This window comes from Camelus bactrianus, chromosome 3 (genome assembly GCF_048773025.1).
Source record: "Camelus bactrianus isolate YW-2024 breed Bactrian camel chromosome 3, ASM4877302v1, whole genome shotgun sequence".
In the NCBI taxonomy this organism is placed as follows: domain Eukaryota; kingdom Metazoa; phylum Chordata; class Mammalia; order Artiodactyla; family Camelidae; genus Camelus; species Camelus bactrianus.
In genome coordinates, this window is record NC_133541.1 from 162,638,359 (window position 1) to 162,663,187 (window position 24,829).

The following is a 24,829-nucleotide window of genomic DNA, read 5'->3' on the forward strand; positions in this document are numbered from 1 at the left end:
CTGCTTTCTCAGTCTGTTTCCTAGTGCCGGTTTGAAGTTCCTGCAGTTTTCACTGTAAAACCGAGTTGGAGCTAGTACCTCCCCATATATATGTAAGAAATGGAGTTTGCAACTGGAAAGAAACTTTGTGTTCCCAACAAGCTAGGTGAAGGACGGCTTTAACACACACTTATCTCTCAGAACTGAGCAAGTGGAGAGACGTTCGTTCATCTAGCACAAAGGGAAGTGTTTGCAGGAGACACTTTTTCTCTGCTTTCTCAGTCTGTTTCCTAGTGCCGGTTTGAAGTTCCTGCAGTTTTCACTGTTAAACCATGTTGGAGCTAGTACCTCCCCATATATATGGAAGGAAAGTAGTTTGCAACTGAAAAGAAACTTTGTGTTCCCAACAAGCTAGGTGAAGGACGGTTTTCACACACACTTATCTCTCAGAACTGAGCAAGTGGAGAGACGTTCGTTCATCTAGCACCAAGGGAACGGGTTGCAGGAGACACTTTTTCTCTGCTTTCTCAGTCTGTTTCCTAGTGCCGGTTTGAAGTTCCTGCAGTTTTCACTGTAAAACAGAGTTGGAGCTAGTACCTCCCCATATATATGTATGGAATGGATTTTGCAACTGAAAAGAAACTTTATGTTCCCAACAAGCTAGGTAATGGACAGCTTTCACACACACTTATCTCTCAGAACTGAGCAAGTGGAGAGACGTTCGTTCACCTAGCGCCAATGGAACGGGTTGCAGGAGAAACTTTTTCTCTGCTTTCTCAGTCTGTTTCCTAGTGCCGGTAGGAAGTTCCTGCAGTTTTCACTGTAAAACCGAGTTGGATCTAGAACCTCCCCATATATATGTATGGAATGGAGTTTGCAACTGAAAAGAAACTTTGTGTTCCCAACAAGCTAGGTGGAGGACGGCTTTCACACACACTTATTTCTCAGAACTGAGCAAGAGGAGAGACGTTCGTTCATCTAGCACCTAGGCAACGGGTTGCAGGAGACACTTTTTCTCTGCTTTCTCAGACTGTTTCCTAGTGCCGGTTTGAAGTTCCTGCAGTTTTCACTGTAAAACAGAGTTGGAGCTAGTACCTCCCCATATATATGTATGGAATTGATTTTGCAACTGAAAAGAAACTTTATGTTCCCAACAAGCTAGATAATGGACGGCTTTCACACACACTTATCTCTCAGAACTGAGCAAGTGGAGAGACGTTCGTTCACCTAGCGCCAATGGAACGGGTTGCAGGAGAAACTTTTCTCTGCTTTCTCAGTCTGTTTCCTAGTGCCGGTATGAAGTTCCTGCAGTTTTCACTGTAAAACCGAGTTGGATCTAGAACCTCCCCATATATATGTATGGAATGGAGTTTGCAACTGAAAAGAAACTTTGTGTTCCCAACAAGCTAGGTGGAGGAAGGCTTTCACACACACTTATTTCTCAGAACTGAGCAAGAGGAGAGACGTTCGTTCATCTAGCACCTAGGCAACGGGTTGCAGGAGACACTTTTTCTCTGCTTTCTCAGTCTGTTTCTTACTGCCGGTTTGAAGTTCCTGCAGTTTTCACTGTAAAACAGATTTGGAGCTAGTACCTCCCCATATATATGTAAGGAATGGAGTTTGCAACTGAAAAGAAACTTTGTGTTCCCAACAAGCTAGGTGAAAGACCGCTTTCACACACACTTATCTCTCAGAACTGAGCAAGTGGAGAGACGTTCGTTCATCTAGCACCAAGGGAACTGGTTGCAGGAGACTGTTTTTCTCTGCTTTCTCAGTCTGTTTCCTAGTGCCGGTTTGAAGTTCCTGCAGTTTTCACTGTAAAACCGTGTTGGAACTAGTACCTACCCATATATATGTATGGAGTGGAGTTTGCAACTGAAAAGAAACTTTGTGTTCCCAACAAGCTAGGTGAAGGACGGCTTTCACACACACATATCTCTCAGAACTGAGCAATTGGAGAGACGTTCGTTCATCTAGCACCAAGGGAACGGGTTGCAGGAGACACTTTTTCTCTGCTTTCTCAGTCTGTGTCCTAGTGCCGGTTTGAAGTTCCTGCAGTTTTCACTGTAAAACCGAGTTGGAGCTAGTACTTACCCATATATATGTAAGGAATGGAGTTTGCAACTGAAAAGAATCTTTGTGTTCCCAACAAGCTAGGTGAAGGACGGCTTTCACACACACTTATCTCTCAGAACTGAGCAAGTGGAGAGACGTTCGTTCATCTAGCACCAAGGGAACGGGTTGCAGGAGACACTTTTTCTCTGCTTTCTCAGTCTGTTTCCTAGTGCCGGTTTGAAGTTCCTGCAGTTTTCACTGTAAAACAGAGTTGGAGCTAGTACCTCCCCATATATATGTATGGAATGGATTTTGCAACTGAAAAGAAACTTTATGTTCCCAACAAGCTAGGTAATGGACGGCTTTCACACACACTTATCTCTCAGAACTGAGCAAGTGGAGAGACGTTCGTTCACCTAGAACCAAGGGAACGGGTTGCAGGAGACACTTTTTCTCTGCTTTCTCAGTCTGTTTCCTACTGCCGGTTTGAAGTTCCTGCAGTTTTCACTGTAAAACAGATTTGGAGCTAGTACCTCCCCATATATATGTAAGGAATGGAGTTTGCAACTGAAAAGAAACTTTGTGTTCCCAACAAGCTAGGTGAAGGACCGCTTTCACACACACTTATCTCTCAGAACTGAGCAAGTGGAGAGACGTTCGTTCACCTAGAACCAAGGGAACGGGTTGCAGGAGACACTTTTTCTCTGCTTTCTCAGTCTGTTTCCTACTGCCGGTTTGAAGTTCCTGCAGTTTTCACTGTAAACCGAGGTGGAGCTAGTACCTCCTTATATATATGTATGGAATGGAGTTTGCATCTGAAAAGAAACTTTGTGTTCCCAACAAGCTAGGTGAAGGACGGCTTTCACACACAATTATCTCTCCGAACTGAGCAAGTGGAGAGACGTTCGTTCATCTAGCACCAAGGAAACGGGTTGCAGGAGACACTTTTTCTCTGCTTTCTCAGTCTGTTTCCTAGTGCCGGTTTGAAGTTCCTGCAGTTTTCACTGTAAAATCGAGTTAGAGCTCGTACCTCCCCATATATTTGTATGGAAAGGAGTTTGCAACTGAAAAGAATCTATGTGTTCCCAACAAGCTAGGTGAAGGACGGCTTTCACACACACGTATCTCTCAGAACTGAGTATGTGGAGAGTCGTTCTTTCATCTAGCACCAGGGGAACGGGTTGAAGGAGACACTTTTTCTCTGCTTTCTCAGTCTGTTTCCTAGTGCCGGTTTGAAGTTCCTGCAGTTTTCACTGTAAAACAGAGTTGTAGCTAGTACCTCCCCATATATATGTATGAAATGGATTTTGCAACTGGAAAGAAACTTTATGTTCCCAACAAGCTAGGTAATGGACGGCTTTCACACACACTTATCTCTCAGAACTGAGCAAGTGGAGAGACGTTCGTTCACCTAGCACCAATGGAACGGGTTGCAGGAGAAACATTTTCTCTGCTTTCTCAGTCTGTTTCCTAGTGCCGGTATGAAGTTCCTGCAGTTTTCACTGTAAATCCGAGTTGGATCTAGAACCTCCCCATATATATGTATGGAATGGAGTTTGCAACTGAAAAGAAACTTGTGTTCCCAACAAGCCAGGTGAAGGACGGCTTTCACACACACTTATCTCTCAGAACTGAGCAAGTGGAGAGACGTTCGTTCATCTAGCACAAAGGGAACTGTTTGCAGGAGACAGTTTTTCTCTGCTTTCTCAGTCTGTTTCCTAGTGCCGGTTTGAAGTTCCTGCAGTTTTCACTGTAAAACCGTGTTGGAACTAGTACCTACCCATATATATGTATGGAGTGGAGTTTGCAACTGAAAAGATACTTTGTGTTCCCAACAAGCTAGTTGAAGGACGGCTTTCACACACACTTATCTCTCAGAACTGAGCAAGTGGAGAGACGTTCGTTCATCTAGCACCAAGGGAACGGGTTGCAGGAGACACTTTTTCTCTGCTTTCTCAGACTGTTTCCTAGTGCCGGTTTGAAGTTCCTGCAGTTTTCACTGTAAAACCGAGTTGGAGCTAGTACCTCCCCATATATATGTAAGAAATGGAGTTTGCAACTGAAAAGAAACATTGTGTTCCCAACAAGCTAGGTGAAGGACGGCTTTCACACACACTTATCTCTCAGAACTGAGCAAGAGGAGAGACGTTCGTTCATCTAGCACCAAGGCAACGGGTTGCAGGAGATACTTTTTCTCTGGTTTCTCAGTCTGTTTCCTACTGCCGGTTTGAATCCTGCAGTTTTCACTGTAAAACAGATTTGGAGCTAGTACCTCCCCATATATATGTAAGGAATGGAGTTTGCAACTGAAAAGAAACTTTGTGTTCCCAACAAGCTAGGTGAAGGACCGCTTTCACACACACTTATCTCTCAGAACTGAGCAAGTGGAGAGACGTTCTTTCATCTAGCACCAAGGGAACGGGTGGCAGGAGACTGTTTTTCTCTGCTTCCTCAGTCTGTTTCCTAGTGCCGGTTTGAAGTTCCTGCAGTTTTCACTGTAAAACCGTGTTGGAACTAGTACCTACCCATATATATGTATGGAGTGGAGTTTGCAACTGAAAAGAAACTTTGTGTTCCCAACAAGCTAGGTGAAGGACGGCTTTCACACACACATATCTCTCAGAACTGAGCAATTGGAGAGACGTTCGTTCATCTAGCACCAAGGGAACGGGTTGCAGGAGACACTTTTTCTCTGCTTTCTCAGTCTGTGTCCTAGTGCCGGTTTGAAGTTCCTGCAGTTTTCACTGTAAAACCGAGTTGGAGCTAGTACTTACCCATATATATGTAAGGAATGGAGTTTGCAACTGAAAAGAATCTTTGTGTTCCCAACAAGCTAGGTGAAGGACGGCTTTCACACACACTTATCTCTCAGAACTGAGCAAGTGGAGAGACGTTCGTTCATCTAGCACCAAGGGAACGGGTTGCAGGAGACACTTTTTCTCTGCTTTCTCAGTCTGTTTCCTAGTGCCGGTTTGAAGTTCCTGCAGTTTTCACGGTAAAACCGATTTGGAACTTGTACCTCCCCATATATATGAAAGGAGTGGAGTTTGCAACTGAAAAGAAACTTTGTGTTCCCAACAAGCTAGGCGAAGGACGGCTTTCACACACACTAATCTCTCAGAAATGAGCAAGTGGAGAGACGTTCGTTCACCTAGAACCAAGGGAACGGGTTGCAGGAGACACTTTTTCTCTGCTTTCTCAGTCTGTTTCCTACTGCCGGTTTGAAGTTCCTGCAGTTTTCACTGTAAACCGAGGTGGAGCTAGTACCTCCCCATATATATGTATGGAATGGAGTTTGCATTTGAAAAGAAACTTTGTGTTCCCAACAAGCTAGGTGAAGGACGGCTTTCACACACAATTATCTCTCAGAACTGAGCAAGTGGAGAGACGTTCGTTCATCTAGCACCAAGGGAACGGGTTGCAGGAGACACTTTTTCTCTGCTTTCTCAGTCTGTTTCCTAGTGCCGGTTTGAAGTTCCTGCAGTTTTCACTGTAAAATCGAGTTAGAGCTCGTACCTCCCCATATATTTGTATGGAATGGAGTTTGCAACTGAAAAGAATCTATGTGTTCCCAACAAGCTAGGTGAAGGACGGCTTTCACAAACACGTATCTCTCAGAACTGAGTATGTGGAGAGTCGTTCTTTCATCTAGCACCAGGGGAACGGGTTGAAGGAGACACTTTTTCTCTGCTTTCTCAGTCTGTTTCCTAGTGCCGGTTTGAAGTTCCTGCAGTTTTCACTGTAAAACAGAGTTGTAGCTAGTACCTCCCCATATATATGTATGGAATGGATTTTGCAACTGGAAAGAAACTTTATGTTCCCAACAAGCTAGGTAATGGACGGCTTTCACACACACTTATCTCTCAGAACTGAGCAAGTGGCGAGACGTTCGTTCACCTAGCACCAATGGAACGGGTTGCAGGAGAAACATTTTCTCTGCTTTCTCAGTTTTTTTCCTAGTGCCGGTTTGAATTTCCTGCAGTTTTCACTGTAAAACAGAGTTGGAGCTAGTACCTCCCCATATATATGTATGGAATGGAGTTTGCAACTGAAAAGAAACTTGTGTTCCCAACAAGCCAGGTGAAGGACGGCTTTCACACACACTTATCTCTCAGAACTGAGCAAGTGGAGAGACGTTCGTTCATCTAGCACCAAGGGAACGGGTTGCAGGAGACACTATTCTCTGCTTTCTCAGTCTGTTTCCTAGTGCCGGTTTGAAGTTCCTGCAGTTTTCACTGTAAAACCGAGTTGGAGCTAGTACCTCCCCATATATATATATGGAATGGAGTTTGCAACTGAAAAAAACTTTGTTTTCCCAACAAGCTAGGTGAAGGACGGCTTTCACACACACTTATCTCTCAGAACTGAGAAAGTGGAGAGACGTTCGTTCATCTTGCACGAAGGGAACGGGTTGCAGGAGACACTTTTTCTCTGCTTTCTCAGTCTGTTTCCTAGTGCCGGTTTGAATTTCCTGCAGTTTTCACTGTAAAACAGAGTTGGAGCTAGTACCTCCCCATATATATGTATGGAATGGAGTTTGCAACTGAAAAGAAACTTGTGTTCCCAACAAGCCAGGTGAAGGACGGCTTTCACACACACTTATCTCTCAGAACTGAGCAAGTGGAGAGACGTTCGTTCATCTAGCACAAAGGGAACTGTTTGCAGGAGACAGTTTTTCTCTGCTTTCTCAGTCTGTTTCCTAGTGCCGGTTTGAAGTTCCTGCAGTTTTCACTGTAAAACCGTGTTGGAACTAGTACCTACCCATATATATGTATGGAGTGGAGTTTGCAACTGAAAAGAAACTTTGTGTTCCCAACAAGCTAGTTGAAGGACGGCTTTCACACACACTTATCTCTCAGAACTGAGCAAGTGGAGAGACGTTCGTTCATCTAGCACCAAGGGAACGGGTTGCAGGAGACACTTTTTCTCTGCTTTCTCAGTCTGTTTCCTAGTGCCGGTTTGAAGTTCCTGCAGTTTTCACTGTAAAACCGAGTTGGAGCTAGTACCTCCCCATATATATGTAAGAAATGGAGTTTGCAACTGAAAAGAAACATTGTGTTCCCAACAAGCTAGGTGAAGGACGGCTTTCACACACACTTATCTCTCAGAACTGAGCAAGAGGAGAGACGTTCGTTCATCTAGCACCAAGGCAACGGGTTGCAGGAGATACTTTTTCTCTGGTTTCTCAGTCTGTTTCCTACTGCCGGTTTGAAGTTCCTGCAGTTTTCACTGTAAAACAGATTTGTAGCTAGTACCTCCCCATATATATGTAAGGAATGGAGTTTTCAACTGAAAAGAAACTTTGTGTTCCCAACAAGCTAGGTGAAGGACCGCTTTCACACACACTTATCTCTCAGAACTGAGCAAGTGGAGAGACGTTCGTTCATCTAGCACCAAGGGAACTGGTTGCAGGAGACTGTTTTTCTCTGCTTTCTCAGTCTGTTTCCTAGTGCCGGTTTGAAGTTCCTGCAGTTTTCACTGTAAAACCGTGTTGGAACTAGTACCTCCCCATATATATGTATGGAATGGAGTTTGCAACTGAAAAGAAACTTGTGTTCCCAACAAGCCAGGTGAAGGACGGCTTTCACACACACTTATCTCTCAGAACTGAGCAAGTGGAGAGACGTTCGTTCATCTAGCACAAAGGGAACTGTTTGCAGGAGACAGTTTTTCTCTGCTTTCTCAGTCTGTTTCCTAGTGCCGGTTTGAAGTTCCTGCAGTTTTCACTGTAAAACCGTGTTGGAACTAGTACCTACCCATATATATGTATGGAGTGGAGTTTGCAACTGAAAAGAAACTTTGTGTTCCCAACAAGCTAGTTGAAGGACGGCTTTCACACACACTTATCTCTCAGAACTGAGCAAGTGGAGAGACGTTCGTTCATCTAGCACCAAGGGAACGGGTTGCAGGAGACACTTTTTCTCTGCTTTCTCAGTCTGTTTCCTAGTGCCGGTTTGAAGTTCCTGCAGTTTTCACTGTAAAACCGAGTTGGAGCTAGTACCTCCCCATATATATGTAAGAAATGGAGTTTGCAACTGAAAAGAAACATTGTGTTCCCAACAAGCTAGGTGAAGGACGGCTTTCACACACACTTATCTCTCAGAACTGAGCAAGAGGAGAGACGTTCGTTCATCTAGCACCAAGGCAACGGGTTGCAGGAGATACTTTTTCTCTGGTTTCTCAGTCTGTTTCCTACTGCCGGTTTGAAGTTCCTGCAGTTTTCACTGTAAAACAGATTTGGAGCTAGTACCTCCCCATATATATGTAAGGAATGGAGTTTGCAACTGAAAAGAAACTTTGTGTTCCCAACAAGCTAGGTGAAGGACCGCTTTCACACACACTTATCTCTCAGAACTGAGCAAGTGGAGAGACGTTCGTTCATCTAGCACCAAGGGAACTGGTTGCAGGAGACTGTTTTTCTCTGCTTTCTCAGTCTGTTTCCTAGTGCCGGTTTGAAGTTCCTGCAGTTTTCACTGTAAAACCGTGTTGGAACTAGTACCTCCCCATATATATGTATGGAATGGAGTTTGCAACTGAAAAGAAACTTGTGTTCCCAACAAGCCAGGTGAAGGACGGCTTTCACACACATTTATCTCTCAGAACTGAGCAAGTGGAGAGACGTTCGTTCATCTAGCACATAGGGAAGTGTTTGCAGGAGACACTTTTTCTCTGCTTTCTCAGTCTGTTTCCTAGTGCCGGTTTGAAGTTCCTGCAGTTTTCACTGTAAAATCGATTTGGAACTTGTACCTCCCCATATATATGAATGATTTGGAGTTTGCAACTGAAAAGAAACTTTGTGTTCCCAACAAGCTAGGTGAAGGACGGCTTTCACACACACTTATCTCTCAGAACTGAGCAAGTGGAGAGACGTTCGTTCATCTAGCACCAAGGGAACGGGTTGCAGGAGACACTATTCTCTGCTTTCTCAGTCTGTTTCCTAGTGCCGGTTTGAAGTTCCTGCAGTTTTCACTGTAAAACCGAGTTGGAGCTAGTACCTCCCCATATATATGTAAGAAATGGAGTTTGCAACTGGAAAGAAACTTTGTGTTCCCAACAAGCTAGGTGAAGGACGGCTTTAACACACACTTATCTCTCAGAACTGAGCAAGTGGAGAGACGTTCGTTCATCTAGCACAAAGGGAAGTGTTTGCAGGAGACACTTTTTCTCTGCTTTCTCAGTCTGTTTCCTAGTGCCGGTTTGAAGTTCCTGCAGTTTTCACTGTAAAATCGATTTGGAACTTGTACCTCCCCATATATATGAATGATTTGGAGTTTGCAACTGAAAAGAAACTTTGTGTTCCCAACAAGCTAGGTGAAGGACGGCTTTCACACACACTTATCTCTCAGAACTGAGCAAGTGGAGAGACGTTTGTTCATCTAGCACCAAGGGAACGGGTTGCAGGAGACACTATTCTCTGCTTTCTCAGTCTGTTTCCTAGTGCCGGTTTGAAGTTCCTGCAGTTTTCACTGTAAAACCGAGTTGGAGCTAGTACCTCCCCATATATATGTAAGAAATGGAGTTTGCAACTGGAAAGAAACTTTGTGTTCCCAACAAGCTAGGTGAAGGACGGCTTTAACACACACTTATCTCTCAGAACTGAGCAAGTGGAGAGACGTTCGTTCATCTAGCACAAAGGGAAGTGTTTGCAGGAGACACTTTTTCTCTGCTTTCTCAGTCTGTTTCCTAGTGCCGGTTTGAAGTTCCTGCAGTTTTCACTGTTAAACCATGTTGGAGCTAGTACCTCCCCATATATATGTAAGGAAAGTAGTTTGCAACTGAAAAGAAACTTTGTGTTCCCAACAAGCTAGGTGAAGGACGGCTTTCACACACACTTATCTCTCAGAACTGAGCAAGTGGAGAGACGTTCGTTCATCTAGCACCAAGGGAACGGTTTGCAGGAGACACTTTTTCTCTGCTTTCTCAGTCTGTTTCCTAGTGCCGGTTGGAAGTTCCTGCAGTTTTCACTGTAAAACAGAGTTGGAGCTAGTACCTCCCCATATATATGTATGGAATGGATTTTGCAACTGAAAAGAAACTTTATGTTCCCAACAAGCTAGGTAATGGACGGCTTTCACACACACTTATCTCTCAGAACTGAGCAAGTGGAGAGACGTTCGTTCACCTAGCGCCAATGGAACTGGTTGCAGGAGAAACTTTTTCTCTGCTTTCTCAGTCTGTTTCCTAGTGCCGGTATGAAGTTCCTGCAGTTTTCACTGTAAAACCGAGTTGGATCTAGAACCTCCCCATATATATGTATGGAATGGAGTTTGCAACTGAAAAGAAACTTTGTGTTCCCAACAAGCTAGGTGGAGGACGGCTTTCACACACACTTATTTCTCAGAACTGAGCAAGAGGAGAGACGTTCGTTCATCTAGCACCTAGGCAACGGGTTGCAGGAGACACTTTTTCTCTGCTTTCTCAGTCTGTTTCCTAGTGCCGGTTAGAAGTTCCTACAGTTTTCACTGTAAAACCGAGGTGGATCAAGTACCTCCCCTTATATATATATGGAATGGAGTTTGCAACTGAAAAAAACTTTGTTTTCCCAACAAGCTAGGTGAAGGACGGCTTTCACACACACTTATCTCTCAGAACTGAGAAAGTGGAGAGACGTTCGTTCATCTTGCACGAAGGGAACGGGTTGCAGGAGACACTTTTTCTCTGCTTTCTCAGTCTGTTTCCTAGTGCCGGTTTGAATTTCCTGCAGTTTTCACTGTAAAACAGAGTTGGAGCTAGTACCTCCCCATATATATGTATGGAATGGAGTTTGCAACTGAAAAGAAACTTGTGTTCCCAACAAGCCAGGTGAAGGACGGCTTTCACACACACTTATCTCTCAGAACTGAGCAAGTGGAGAGACGTTCGTTCATTTAGCACAAAGGGAACTGTTTGCAGGAGACAGTTTTTCTCTGCTTTCTCAGTCTGTTTCCTAGTGCCGGTTTGAAGTTCCTGCAGTTTTCACTGTAAAACCGTGTTGGAAATAGTACCTACCCATATATATGTATGGAGTGGAGTTTGCAACTGAAAAGAAACTTTGTGTTCCCAACAAGCTAGGTGAAGGACGGCTTTCACACACACTTATCTCTCAGAACTGAGCAAGTGGAGAGACGTTCGTTCATCTAGCACCAAGGGAACGGGTTGCAGGAGACACTTTTTCTCTGCTTTCTCAGTCTGTTTCCTAGTGCCGGTTTGAAGTTCCTGCAGTTTTCACTGTAAAACCGAGTTGGAGCTAGTACCTCCCCATATATATGTAAGAAATGGAGTTTGCAACTGAAAAGAAACATTGTGTTCCCAACAAGCTAGGTGAAGGACGGCTTTCACACACACTTATCTCTCAGAACTGAGCAAGAGGAGAGACGTTCGTTCATCTAGCACCAAGGCAACGGGTTGCAGGAGATACTTTTTCTCTGGTTTCTCAGTCTGTTTCCTACTGCCGGTTTGAAGTTCCTGCAGTTTTCACTGTAAAACAGATTTGGAGCTAGTACCTCCCCATATATATGTAAGGAATGGAGTTTGCAACTGAAAAGAAACTTTGTGTTCCCAACAAGCTAGGTGAAGGACCGCTTTCACACACACTTATCTCTCAGAACTGAGCAAGTGGAGAGACGTTCGTTCATCTAGCACCAAGGGAACTGGTTGCAGGAGACTGTTTTTCTATGCTTTCTCAGTCTGTTTCCTAGTGCCGGTTTGAAGTTCCTGCAGTTTTCACTGTAAAACCGTGTTGGAACTAGTACCTACCCATATATATGTATGGAGTGGAGTTTGCAACTGAAAAGAAACTTTGTGTTCCCAACAAGCTAGGTGAAGGACGGCTTTCACACACACATATCTCTCAGAACTGAGCAAGTGGAGAGACGTTCGTTCATCTAGCACCAAGGGAACGGGTTGCAGGAGACACTTTTTCTCTGCTTTCTCAGTCTGTGTCCTAGTGCCGGTTTGAAGTTCCTGCAGTTTTCACTGTAAAACCGAGTTGGAGCTAGTACTTACCCATATATATGTAAGGAATGGAGTTTGCAACTGAAAAGAATCTTTGTGTTCCCAACAAGCTAGGTGAAGGACGGCTTTCACACACACTTATCTCTCAGAACTGAGCAAGTGGAGAGACGTTCGTTCATCTAGCACCAAGGGAACGGGTTGCAGGAGACACTTTTTCTCTGCTTTCTCAGTCTGTTTCCTAGTGCCGGTTTGAAGTTCCTGCAGTTTTCACGGTAAAACCGATTTGGAACTTGTACCTCCCCATATATATGAAAGGAGTGGAGTTTGCAACTGAAAAGAAACTTTGTGTTCCCAACAAGCTAGGTGAAGGACGGCTTTCACACACACTAATCTCTCAGAAATGAGCAAGTGGAGAGACGTTCGTTCACCTAGAACCAAGGGAACGGGTTGCAGGAGACACTTTTTCTCTGCTTTCTCAGTCTGTTTCCTACTGCCGGTTTGAAGTTCCTGCAGTTTTCACTGTAAAACAGAGTTGGAGCTAGTACCTCCCCATATATATTTATGGAATGGAGTTTGCAACTGAAAAGAAACCTTGTGTTCCCAACAAGCTAGTTGAAGGACGGCTTTCACACACACTTATCTCTCAGAACTGAGCAAGTGGAGAGACTTTCGTTCATCTAGAACCAAGGGAACGGGTTGCAGGAGAAACTTTTTCTCTGCTTTCTCAGTCTGTTTCCTAGTGCCGGTTTGAAGTTCCTGCAGTTTTCACTGTAAACCGAGGTGGAGCTAGTACCTCCCCATATATATGTATGGAATGGAGTTTGCATCTGAAAAGAAACTTTGTGTTCCCAACAAGCTAGGTGAAGGACGGCTTTCACACACAATTATCTCTCAGAACTGAGCAAGTGGAGAGACGTTCGTTCATCTAGCACCAAGGGAACGGGTTGCAGGAGACACTTTTTCTCTGCTTTCTCAGTCTGTTTCCTAGTGCCGGTTTGAAGTTCCTGCAGTTTTCACTGTAAAATCGAGTTAGAGCTCGTACCTCCCCATATATTTGTATGGAATGGAGTTTGCAACTGAAAAGAATCTAAGTGTTCACAACAAGCTAGGTGAAGGACGGCTTTCACACACACGTATCTCTCAGAACTGAGTATGTGGAGAGTCGTTCTTTCATCTAGCACCAGGGGAACGGGTTGAAGGAGACACTTTTTCTCTGCTTTCTCAGTCTGTTTCCTAGTGCCGGTTTGAAGTTCCTGCAGTTTTCACTGTAAAACAGAGTTGTAGCTAGTACCTCCCCATATATATGTATGGAATGGATTTTGCAACTGGAAAGAAACTTTATGTTCCCAACAAGCTAGGTAATGGACGGCTTTCACACACACTTATCTCTCAGAACTGAGCAAGTGGAGAGACGTTCGTTCACCTAGCACCAATGGAACGGGTTGCAGGAGAAACATTTTCTCTGCTTTCTCAGTCTGTTTCCTAGTGCCGGTATGAAGTTCCTGCAGTTTTCACTGTAAATCCGAGTTGGATCTAGAACCTCCCCATATATATGTATGGAATGGAGTTTGCAACTGAAAAGAAACTTTGTGTTCCCAACAAGATAGGTGAAGGACGGCTTTCACACACACTTATCTCTCAGAACTGAGCAAGTGGAGAGACGTTCGTTCATCTATCACCAAGTTAACTGGTTGCAGGAGACACTATTTCTCTGCTTTCTCAGTCTGTGTCCTAGTGCCGGTTTGAAGTTCCTGCAGTTTTCACTGTAAAACCGAGGTGGAGCTAGTACCTCCGCATATATATGTATGGAATGGAGTTTGCATCTGAAAAGAAACTTTGTGTTCCCAACAAGCTAGGTGAAGGACGGCTTTCACACACACTTATCTCTCAGAACTGAGCAAGTGGAGAGACGTTCGTTCATCTAGCACCAAGGGAACGGGTTGCAGGAGACACTTTTTCTCTGCTTTCTCAGTCTGTTTCCTAGTGCCGGTTTGAAGTTCCTGCAGTTTTCACGGTAAAATCGATTTGGAACTTGTACCTCCCCATATATATGAAAGGAGTGGAGTTTGCAACTGAAAAGAAACTTTGTGTTCCCAACAAGCTAGGCGAAGGACGGCTTTCACACACACTAATCTCTCAGAAATGAGCAAGTGGAGAGACGTTCGTTCACCTAGAACCAAGGGAACGGGTTGCAGGAGACACATTTTCTCTGCTTTCTCAGTCTGTTTCCTACTGCCGGTTTGAAGTTCCTGCAGTTTTCACTGTAAAACAGAGTTGGAGCTAGTACCTCCCCATATATATTTATGGAATGGAGTTTGCAACTGAAAAGAAACCTTGTGTTCCCAACAAGCTAGTTGAAGGACGGCTTTCACACACACTTATCTCTCAGAACTGAGCAAGTGGAGAGACTTTCGTTCATCTAGAACCAAGGGAACGGGTTGCAGGAGACACTTTTTCTCTGCTTTCTCAGTCTGTTTCCTAGTGCCGGTTTGAAGTTCCTGCAGTTTTCACTGTAAACCGAGGTGGAGCTAGTACCTCCCCATATATATGTATGGAATGGAGTTTGCATCTGAAAAGAAACTTTGTGTTCCCAACAAGCTAGGTGAAGGACGGCTTTCACACACAATTATCTCTCAGAACTGAGCAAGTGGAGAGACGTTCGTTCATCTAGCACCAAGGGAACGGGTTGCAGGAGACACTTTTTCTCTGCTTTCTCAGTCTGTTTCCTAGTGCCGGTTTGAAGTTCCTGCAGTTTTCACTGTAAAATCGAGTTAGAGCTCGTACCTCCCCATATATTTGTATGGAATGGAGTTTGCAACTGAAAAGAATCTATGTGTTCCCAACAAGCTAGGTGAAGGACGGCTTTCACACACACGTATCTCTCAGAACTGAGTATGTGGAGAGTCGTTCTTTCATCTAGCACCAGGGGAACGGGTTGAAGGAGACACTTTTTCTCTGCTTTCTCAGTCTGTTTCCTAGTGCCGGTTGGAAGTTCCTGCAGTTTTCACTGTAAAACAGAGTTGTAGCTAGTACCTCCCCATATATATGTATGGAATGGATTTTGAAACTGGAAAGAAACTTTATGTTCCCAACAAGCTAGGTAATGGACGGCTTTCACACACACTTATCTCTCAGAACTGAGCAAGTGGAGAGACGTTCGTTCACCTAGCACCAATGGAACGGGTTGCAGGAGAAACATTTTCTCTGCTTTCTCAGTCTGTTTCCTAGTGCCGGTATGAAGTTCCTGCAGTTTTCACTGTAAATCCGAGTTGGATCTAGAACCTCCCCATATATATGTATGGAATGGAGTTTGCAACTGAAAAGAAACTTTGTGTTCCCAACAAGATAGGTGAAGGACGGCTTTCACACACACTTATCTCTCAGAACTGAGCAAGTGGAGAGACGTTCGTTCATCTAGCACCAAGTTAACTGGTTGCAGGAGACACTATTTCTCTGCTTTCTCAGTCTGTGTCCTAGTGCCGGTTTGAAGTTCCTGCAGTTTTCACTGTAAAACCGAGGTGGAGCTAGTACCTCCGCATATATATGTATGGAATGGAGTTTGCATCTGAAAAGAAACTTTGTGTTCCCAACAAGCTAGGTGAAGGACGGCTTTCACACACACTTATCTCTCAGAACTGAGCAAGTGGAAGACGTTCTTTCATCTAGCACCAAGGGAACGGGTTGCAGGATACACTTTTTCTCTGCTTTCTCAGTCTGTTTCCTAGTGCCGGTTTGAAGTTCCTGCAGTTTTCACTGTAAAACAGAGTTGGAGCTACTACCTCCCCATATATATGTATGGAATGGAGTTTGCAACTGAAAAGAAACTTGTGTTCCCAACAAGCCAGCTGAAGGACGGCTTTCACACACACTTATCTCTCAGAACTGAGCAAGTGGAGAGACGTTCGTTCATCTTGCACGAAGGGAACGGGTTGCAGGAGACACTTTTTCTCTGCTTTCTCTGTCTGTTTCCTAATGCCGGTTGGAAGTTCCTGCAGTTTTCACTGTAAAACCGAGTTGGAGCTAGTACCTGCCCATATATATGTATGTAATGGAGTTTGCAACTGAAAAGAAACTTTGTGTTCCCAACAAGCTAGGTGAAGGACATCTTTCACACACAATTATCTCTCAGAACTGAGCAAGTGGAGAGACGTTCGTTCATCTTGCACGAAGGGAACGGGTTGCAGGAGACACTTTTTCTCTGATTTCTTAGTCTGTTTCCTAGTGCCGGTTTGAAGTTCCTGCAGTTTTCACTGTAAAACCGAGTTGGAACTTGTACCTCCCCATATATATGAATGAATTGGAGTTTGCAACTGAAAGAAACTTTGTGTTCCCAACAAGCTAGGTGAAGGAAGGCTTTCACACACACTTATCTCTCAGAACTGAGCAAGTGGGAGACGTTCTTTCATCTAGCACCAAGGGAACGGGTTGCAGGATACACTTTTTCTCTGCCTTCTCAGTCTGTTTCCTAGTGCCGGTATGAAGTTCCTGCAGTTTTCACTGTAAAATCGATTTGGAACTTGTACCTCCCCATATATATGTATGGAGTGGAGTTTGCAACTGAAAAGAAACTTTGTGTTCCCAACAAGCTAGGTGAAGGACGGCTTTCACACACACATATCTCTCAGAACTGAGCAAGTGGAGAGACGTTCTTTCATCTAGCACCAAGGGAACGGGTTGCAGGAGACACTTTTTCTCTGCTTTCTCAGTCTGTTTCCTAGTGCCGGTTTGAAGTTCCTGCAGTTTTCACTGTAAAACAGAGTTGTAGCTAGTACCTCCCCATATATATGTATGAAATGGATTTTGCAACTGGAAAGAAACTTTATGTTCCCAACAAGCTAGGTATTGGACGGCTTTCACACACACTTATCTCTCAGAACTGAGCAAGTGGAGAGACGTTCGTTCTTCTAGCACCAAGTTAACTGGTTGCAGGAGACACTATTTCTCTGCTTTGTCAGTCTGTTTCCTAGTGCCGGTTTGAAGTTCCTGCAGTTTTCACTGTAAAACCGAGGTGGAGCTAGTACCTCCGCATATATATGTATGGAATGGAGTTTGCATCTGAAAAGAAACTTTGTGTTCCCAACAAGCTAGGTGAAGGACGGCTTTCACACACACTTATCTCTCAGAACTGAGCAAGTGGAAGACGTTCTTTCATCTAGCACCAAGGGAACGGGTTGCAGGATACACTTTTTCTCTGCTTTCTCAGTCTGTTTCCTAGTGCCGGTTAGAAGTTCCTGCAGTTTTCACTGTAAAACAGAGTTGGAGCTAGTACCTCCCCATGTATATGTATGGAATGGAGTTTGCAACTGAAAAGAAACTTGTGTTCCCAACAAGCCAGCTGAAGGACGGCTTTCACACACACTTATCTCTCAGAACTGAGCAAGTGGAGAGACGTTCGTTCATCTTGCACGAAAGGAACGGGTTGCAGGAGACACTTTTTCTCTGCTTTCTCTGTCTGTTTCCTAATGCCGGTTGGAAGTTCCTGCAGTTTTCACTGTAAAACCGAGTTGGAGCTAGTACCTCCCCATATATATGTAAGAAATGGAGTTTGCAACTGAAAAGAAACATTGTGTTCCCAACAAGCTAGGTGAAGGACGGCTTTCACACACACTTATCTCTCAGAACTGAGCAAGAGGAGAGACGTTCGTTCATCTAGCACCAAGGCAACGGGTTGCAGGAGATACTTTTTCTCTGCTTTCTCAGTCTGTTTCCTACTGCCGGTTTGAAGTTCCTGCAGTTTTCACTGTAAAACAGATTTGGAGCTAGTACCTCCCCATATATATGTAAGGAATGGAGTTTGCAACTGAAAAGAAACTTTGTGTTCCCAACAAGCTAGGTGAAGGACCGCTTTCACACACACTTATCTCTCAGAAATGAGCAAGTGGAGAGACGTTCGTTCATCTAGCACCAAGGGAACTGGTTGCAGGAGACTGTTTTTCTCTGCTTTCTCAGTCTGTTTCCTAGTGCCGGTTTGAAGTTCCTGCAGTTTTCACTGTAAAACCGTGTTGGAATTAGTACCTCCCCATATATATGTATGGAATGGAGTTTGCAACTGAAAAGAAACTTGTGTTCCCAACAAGCCAGGTGAAGGACGGCTTTCACACACACTGATCTCTCAGAACTGAGCAAGTGGAGAGACGTTCGTTCATCTAGCACAAAGGGAAGTGTTTGCAGGAGACACTTTTTCTCTGCTTTCTCAGTCTGTTTCCTAGTGCCGGTTTGAAGTTCCTGCAGTTTTCACTGTAAAATCGATTTGGAACTTGTACCTCCCCATATATATGAATGATTTGGAGTTTGCAACTGAAAAGAAACTTTGTGTTCCCAACAAGCTAGGTGAAGGACGGCTTTCACACACACTTATCTCTCAGAACTGAGCAAGTGGAGAGACGTTCGTTCATCTAGCACCAAGGGAACGGGTTGCAGGAGACACTATTCTCTGCTTTCTCAGTCTGTTTCCTAGTGCCGGTTTGAAGTTCCTGCAGTTTTCACTGTAAAACCGAGTTGGAGCTAGTACCTCCCCATATATATGTAAGAAATGGAGTTTGTAACTGGAAAGAAACTTTGTGTTCCCAACAAGCTAGGTGAAGGATGGCTTTAAAACACACTTATCTCTCAGAACTGAGCAAGTGGAGAGACGTTCGTTCATCTAGCACAAAGGGAAGTGTTTGCAGGAGACACTTTTTCTCTGCTTTCTCAGTCTGTTTCCTAGTGCCGGTTTGAAGTTCCTGCAGTTTTCACTGTTAAACCATGTTGGAGCTAGTACCTCCCCATATATATGGAAGGAAAGTAGTTTGCAACTGAAAAGAAACTTTGTGTTCCCAACAAGCTAGGTGAAGGACGGCTTTCACACACACTTATCTCTCAGAACTGAGCAAGTGGAGAGACGTTCGTTCATCTAGCACCAAGGGAACGGGTTGCAGGAGACACTTTTTCTCTGCTTTCTCAGTCTGTTTCCTAGTGCCGGTTTGAAGTTCCTGCAGTTTTCACTGTAAAACCGAGTTGGATCTAGAACCTCCCCATATATATGTATGGAATGGATTTTGCAACTGAAAAGAAACTTTATGTTCCCAACAAGCTAGGTAATGGACGGCTTTCACACACACTTATCTCTCAGAACTGAGAAAGTGGAGAGACGTTCATTCATCTTGCACGAAGGGAACGGGTTGCAGGAGACACTTTTTCTCTGCTTTCTCAGTCTGTTTCCTAGTGCCGGTTTGAATTTCCTGCAGTTTTCACTGTAAAACAGAGTTGGAGCTAGTACCTCCCCATATATATGTATGGAATGGAGTTTGCAACTGAAAAGAAACTTGTGTTCCCAACAAGCCAGGTGAAGGACGGCTTTCACACACACTTATCTCTCAGAACTGAGCAAGTGGAGAGACGTTCGTTCACCTAGCACCAATGGAACGGGTTGCAGGAGAAACATTTTCTCTGCTTTCTCAGTCTGTTTCCTAGTGCCGGTATGAAGTTCCTGCAGTTTTCACTGTAAATCCGAGTTGGATCTAGAACCTCCCCATATATATGTATGGAATGGAGTTTGCAACTGAAAAGAAACTTTGTGTTCCCAACAAGCTAGGTGAAGGACGGCTTTCACACACACTTATCTCTCAGAACTGAGCAAGTGGAGAGACGTTCGTTCATCTAGCACCAAGTTAACTGGTTGCAGGAGACACTATTTCTCTGCTTTCTCAGTCTGTGTCCTAGTGCCGGTTTGAAGTTCCTGCAGTTTTCACTGTAAAACCGAGGAGGAGCTAGTACCTCCGCATATATATGTATGGAATGGAGTTTGCATCTGAAAAGAAACTTTGTGTTCCCAACAAGCTAGGTGAAGGACGGCTTTCACACACACTTATCTCTCAGAACTGAGCAAGTGGAAGACGTTCTTTCATCTAGCACCAAGGGAACGGGTTGCAGGATACACTTTTTCTCTGCTTTCTCAGTCTGTTTCCTAGTGCCGGTTTGAAGTTCCTGCAGTTTTCACTGTAAAACAGAGTTGGAGCTACTACCTCCCCATATATATGTATGGAATGGAGTTTGCAACTGAAAAGAAACTTGTGTTCCCAACAAGCCAGCTGAAGGACGGCTTTCACACACACTTATCTCTCAGAAGTGAGCAAGTGGAGAGACGTTCGTTCATCTTGCACGAAGGGAACGGGTTGCAGGAGAAACTATTACTCTGCTTTCTCTGTCTGTTTCCTAATGCCGGTTGGAAGTTCCTGCAGTTTTCACTGTAAAACCGAGTTGGAGCTAGTACCTGCCCATATATATGTATGTAATGGAGTTTGCAACTGAAAAGAAACTTTGTGTTCCCAACAAGCTAGGTGAAGGACATCTTTCACACACAATTATCTCTCAGAACTGAGCAAGTGGAGAGACGTTCGTTCATCTTGCACGAAGGGAACGGGTTGCAGGAGACACTTTTTCTCTGATTTCTTAGTCTGTTTCCTAGTGCCGGTTTGAAGTTCCTGCAGTTTTCACTGTAAAACCGAGTTGGAACTTGTACCTCCCCATATATATGAATGGATTGGAGTTTGCAACTGAAAGAAACTTTGTGTTCCCAACAAGCTAGGTGAAGGAAGGCTTTCACACACACTTATCTCTCAGAACTGAGCAAGTGGGAGACGTTCTTTCATCTAGCACCAAGGGAACGGGTTGCAGGATACACTTTTTCTCTGCTTTCTCAGTCTGTTTCCTAGTGCCGGTTTGAAGTTCCTGCAGTTTTCACTGTAAAACAGAGTTGGAGCTACTACCTCCCCATATATATGTATGGAATGGAGTTTGCAACTGAAAAGAAACTTGTGTTCCCAACAAGCTAGTTGAAGGACGGCTTTCACACACACTTATCTCTCAGAACTGAGCAAGTGGAGAGACGTTCGTTCATCTAGCACCAAGGGAACGGGTTGCAGGAGACACTTTTTCTCTGCTTTCTCAGTCTGTTTCCTAGTGCCGGTTTGAAGTTCCTGCAGTTTTCACTGTAAAACCGAGTTGGAGCTAGTACCTCCCCATGTATATGTAAGAAATGGAGTTTGCAACTGAAAAGAAACATTGTGTTCCCAACAAGCTAGGTGAAGGACGGCTTTCACACACACTTATCTCTCAGAACTGAGCAAGAGGAGAGACGTTCGTTCATCTAGCACCAAGGCAACGGGTTGCAGGAGATAATTTTTCTCTGGTTTCTCAGTCTGTTTCCTACTGCCGGTTTGAAGTTCCTGCAGTTTTCACTGTAAAACAGATTTGGAGCTAGTACCTCCCCATATATATGTAAGGAATGGAGTTTGCAACTGAAAAGAAACTTTGTGTTCCCAACAAGCTAGGTGAAGGACCGCTTTCACACACACTTATCTCTCAGAACTGAGCAAGTGGAGAGACGTTCGTTCATCTAGCACCAAGGGAACTGGTTGCAGGAGACTGTTTTTCTCTGCTTTCTCAGTCTGTTTCCTAGTGCCGGTTTGAAGTTCCTGCAGTTTTCACTGTAAAACCGTGTTGGAACTAGTTCCTCCCCATATATATGTATGGAATGGAGTTTGCAACTGAAAAGAAACTTGTGTTCCCAACAAGCCAGGTGAAGGACGGCTTTCACACACACTTATCTCTCAGAACTGAGCAAGTGGAGAGACGTTCGTTCATCTAGCACAAAGGGAACTGTTTGCAGGAGACACTTTTTCTCTGCTTTCTCAGTCTGTTTCCTAGTGCCAGTTTGAAGTTCCTGCAGTTTTCACTGTAAAACCGTGTTGGAACTAGTACCTACCCATATATATGTATGGAGTGGAGTTTGCAACTGAAAAGAAACTTTGTGTTCCCAACAAGCTAGTTGAAGAACGGCTTTCACACACACTTATCTCTCAGAACTGAGCAAGTGGAGAGATGTTCGTTCATCTAGCACCAAGGGAACGGGTTGCAGGGGACACTTTTTCTCTGCTTTCTCAGTCTGTTTCCTAGTGCCGGTTTGAAGTTCCTGCAGTTTTCACTGTAAAACCGAGTTGGAGCTAGTACCTCCCCATATATATGTAAGAAATGGAGTTTGCAACTGAAAAGAAACATTGTGTTCCCAACAAGCTAGGTGAAGGACGGCTTTCACACACACTTATCTCTCAGAACTGAGCAAGAGGAGAGACGTTCGTTCATCTAGCACCAAGGCAACGGGTTGCAGGAGATACTTTTTCTCTGGTTTCTCAGTCTGTTTCCTACTGCCGGTTTGAAGTTCCTGCAGTTTTCACTGTAAAACAGATTTGGAGCTAGTACCTCCCCATATATATGTAAGGAATGGAGTTTGCAACTGAAAAGAAACTTTGTGTTCCCAACAAGCTAGGTGAAGGACCGCTTTCACACACACTTATCTCTCAGAACTGAGCAAGTGGAGAGACGTTCGTTCATCTAGCACCAAGGGAACTGGTTGCAGGAGACTGTTTTTCTCTGCTTTCTCAGTCTGTTTCCTAGTGCCGGTTTGAAGTTCCTGCAGTTTTCACTGTAAAACCGTGTTGGAACTAGTACCTCCCCATATATATGTATGGAATGGAGTTTGCAACTGAAAAGAAACTTGTGTTCCCAACAAGCCAGGTGAAGGACGGCTTTCACACACACTTATCTCTCAGAACTGAGCAAGTGGAGAGACGTTCGTTCATCTAGCACAAAGGGAAGTGTTTGCAGGAGACACTTTTTCTCTGCTTTCTCAGTCTGTTTCCTAGTGCCGGTTTGAAGTTCCTGCAGTTTTCACTGTAAAATCGATTTGGAACTTGTACCTCCCCATATATATGAATGATTTGGAGTTTGCAACTGAAAAGAAACTTTGTGTTCCCAACAAGCTAGGTGAAGGACGGCTTTCACACACACTTATCTCTCAGAACTGAGCAAGTGGAGAGACGTTCGTTCATCTAGCACCAAGGGAACGGGTTGCAGGAGACACTATTCTCTGCTTTCTCAGTCTGTTTCCTAGTGCCGGTTTGAAGTTCCTGCAGTTTTCACTGTAAAACCGAGTTGGAGCTAGTACCTCCCCATATATATGTAAGAAATGGAGTTTGCAACTGGAAAGAAACTTTGTGTTCCCAACAAGCTAGGTGAAGGACGGCTTTAACACACACTTATCTCTCAGAACTGAGCAAGTGGAGAGACGTTCGTTCATCTAGCACAAAGGGAAGTGTTTGCAGGAGACACTTTTTCTCTGCTTTCTCAGTCTGTTTCCTAGTGCCGGTTTGAAGTTCCTGCAGTTTTCACTGTTAAACCATGTTGGAGCTAGTACCTCCCCATATATATGGAAGGAAAGTAGTTTGCAACTGAAAAGAAACTTTGTGTTCCCAACAAGCTAGGTGAAGGACGGCTTTCACACACACTTATCTCTCAGAACTGAGCAAGTGGAGAGACATTCGTTCATCTAGCACCAAGGGAACGGGTTGCAGGAGACACTTTTTCTCTGCTTTCTCAGTCTGTTTCCTAGTGCCGGTTTGAAGTTCCTGCAGTTTTCACTGTAAAACAGAGTTGGAGCTAGTACCTCCCCATATATATGTATGGAATGGATTTTGCAACTGAAAAGAAACTTTATGTTCCCAACAAGCTAGGTAATGGACGGCTTTCACACACACTTATCTCTCAGAACTGAGCAAGTGGAGAGACGTTCGTTCACCTAGCGCCAATGGAACGGGTTGCAGGAGAAACTTTTTCTCTGCTTTCTCAGTCTGTTTCCTAGTGCCGGTATGAAGTTCCTGCAGTTTTCACTGTAAAACCGAGTTGGATCTAGAACCTCCCCATATATATGTATGGAATGGAGTTTGCAACTGAAAAGAAACTTTGTGTTCCCAACAAGCTAGGTGGAGGACGGCTTTCACACACACTTATTTCTCAGAACTGAGCAAGAGGAGAGACGTTCGTTCATCTAGCACCTAGGCAACGGGTTGCAGGAGACACTTTTTCTCTGCTTTCTCAGTCTGTTTCCTAGTGCCGGTTTGAAGTTCCTGTAGTTTTCACTGTAAAACAGAGTTGGAGCTAGTACCTCCCCATATATATGTATGGAATTGATTTTGCAACTGAAAAGAAACTTTATGTTCCCAACAAGCTAGGTAATGGACGGCTTTCACACACACTTATCTCTCAGAACTGAGCAAGTGGAGAGACGTTCGTTCACCTAGCGCCAATGGAACGGGTTGCAGGAGAAACTTTTTCTCTGCTTTCTCAGTCTGTTTCCTAGTGCCGGTATGAAGTTCCTGCAGTTTTCACTGTAAAACCGAGTTGGATCTAGAACCTCCCCATATATATGTATGGAATGGAGTTTGCAACTGAAAAGAAACTTTGTGTTCCCAACAAGCTAGGTGGAGGACGGCTTTCACACACACTTATTTCTCAGAACTGAGCAAGAGGAGAGACGTTCGTTCATCTAGCACCTAGGCAACGGGTTGCAGGAGACACTTTTTCTCTGCTTTCTCAGTCTGTTTCTTACTGCCGGTTTGAAGTTCCTGCAGTTTTCACTGTAAAACAGATTTGGAGCTAGTACCTCCCCATATATATGTAAGGAATGGAGTTTGCAACTGAAAAGAAACTTTGTGTTCCCAACAAGCTAGGTGAAGGACCGCTTTCACACACACTTATCTCTCAGAACTGAGCAAGTGGAGAGACGTTCGTTCATCTAGCACCAAGGGAACTGGTTGCAGGAGACTGTTTTTCTCTGCTTTCTCAGTCTGTTTCCTAGTGCCGGTTTGAAGTTCCTGCAGTTTTCACTGTAAAACCGTGTTGGAACTAGTACCTACCCATATATATGTATGGAGTGGAGTTTGCAACTGAAAAGAAACTTTGTGTTCCCAACAAGCTAGGTGAAGGACGGCTTTCACACACACATATCTCTCAGAACTGAGCAATTGGAGAGACATTCGTTCATCTA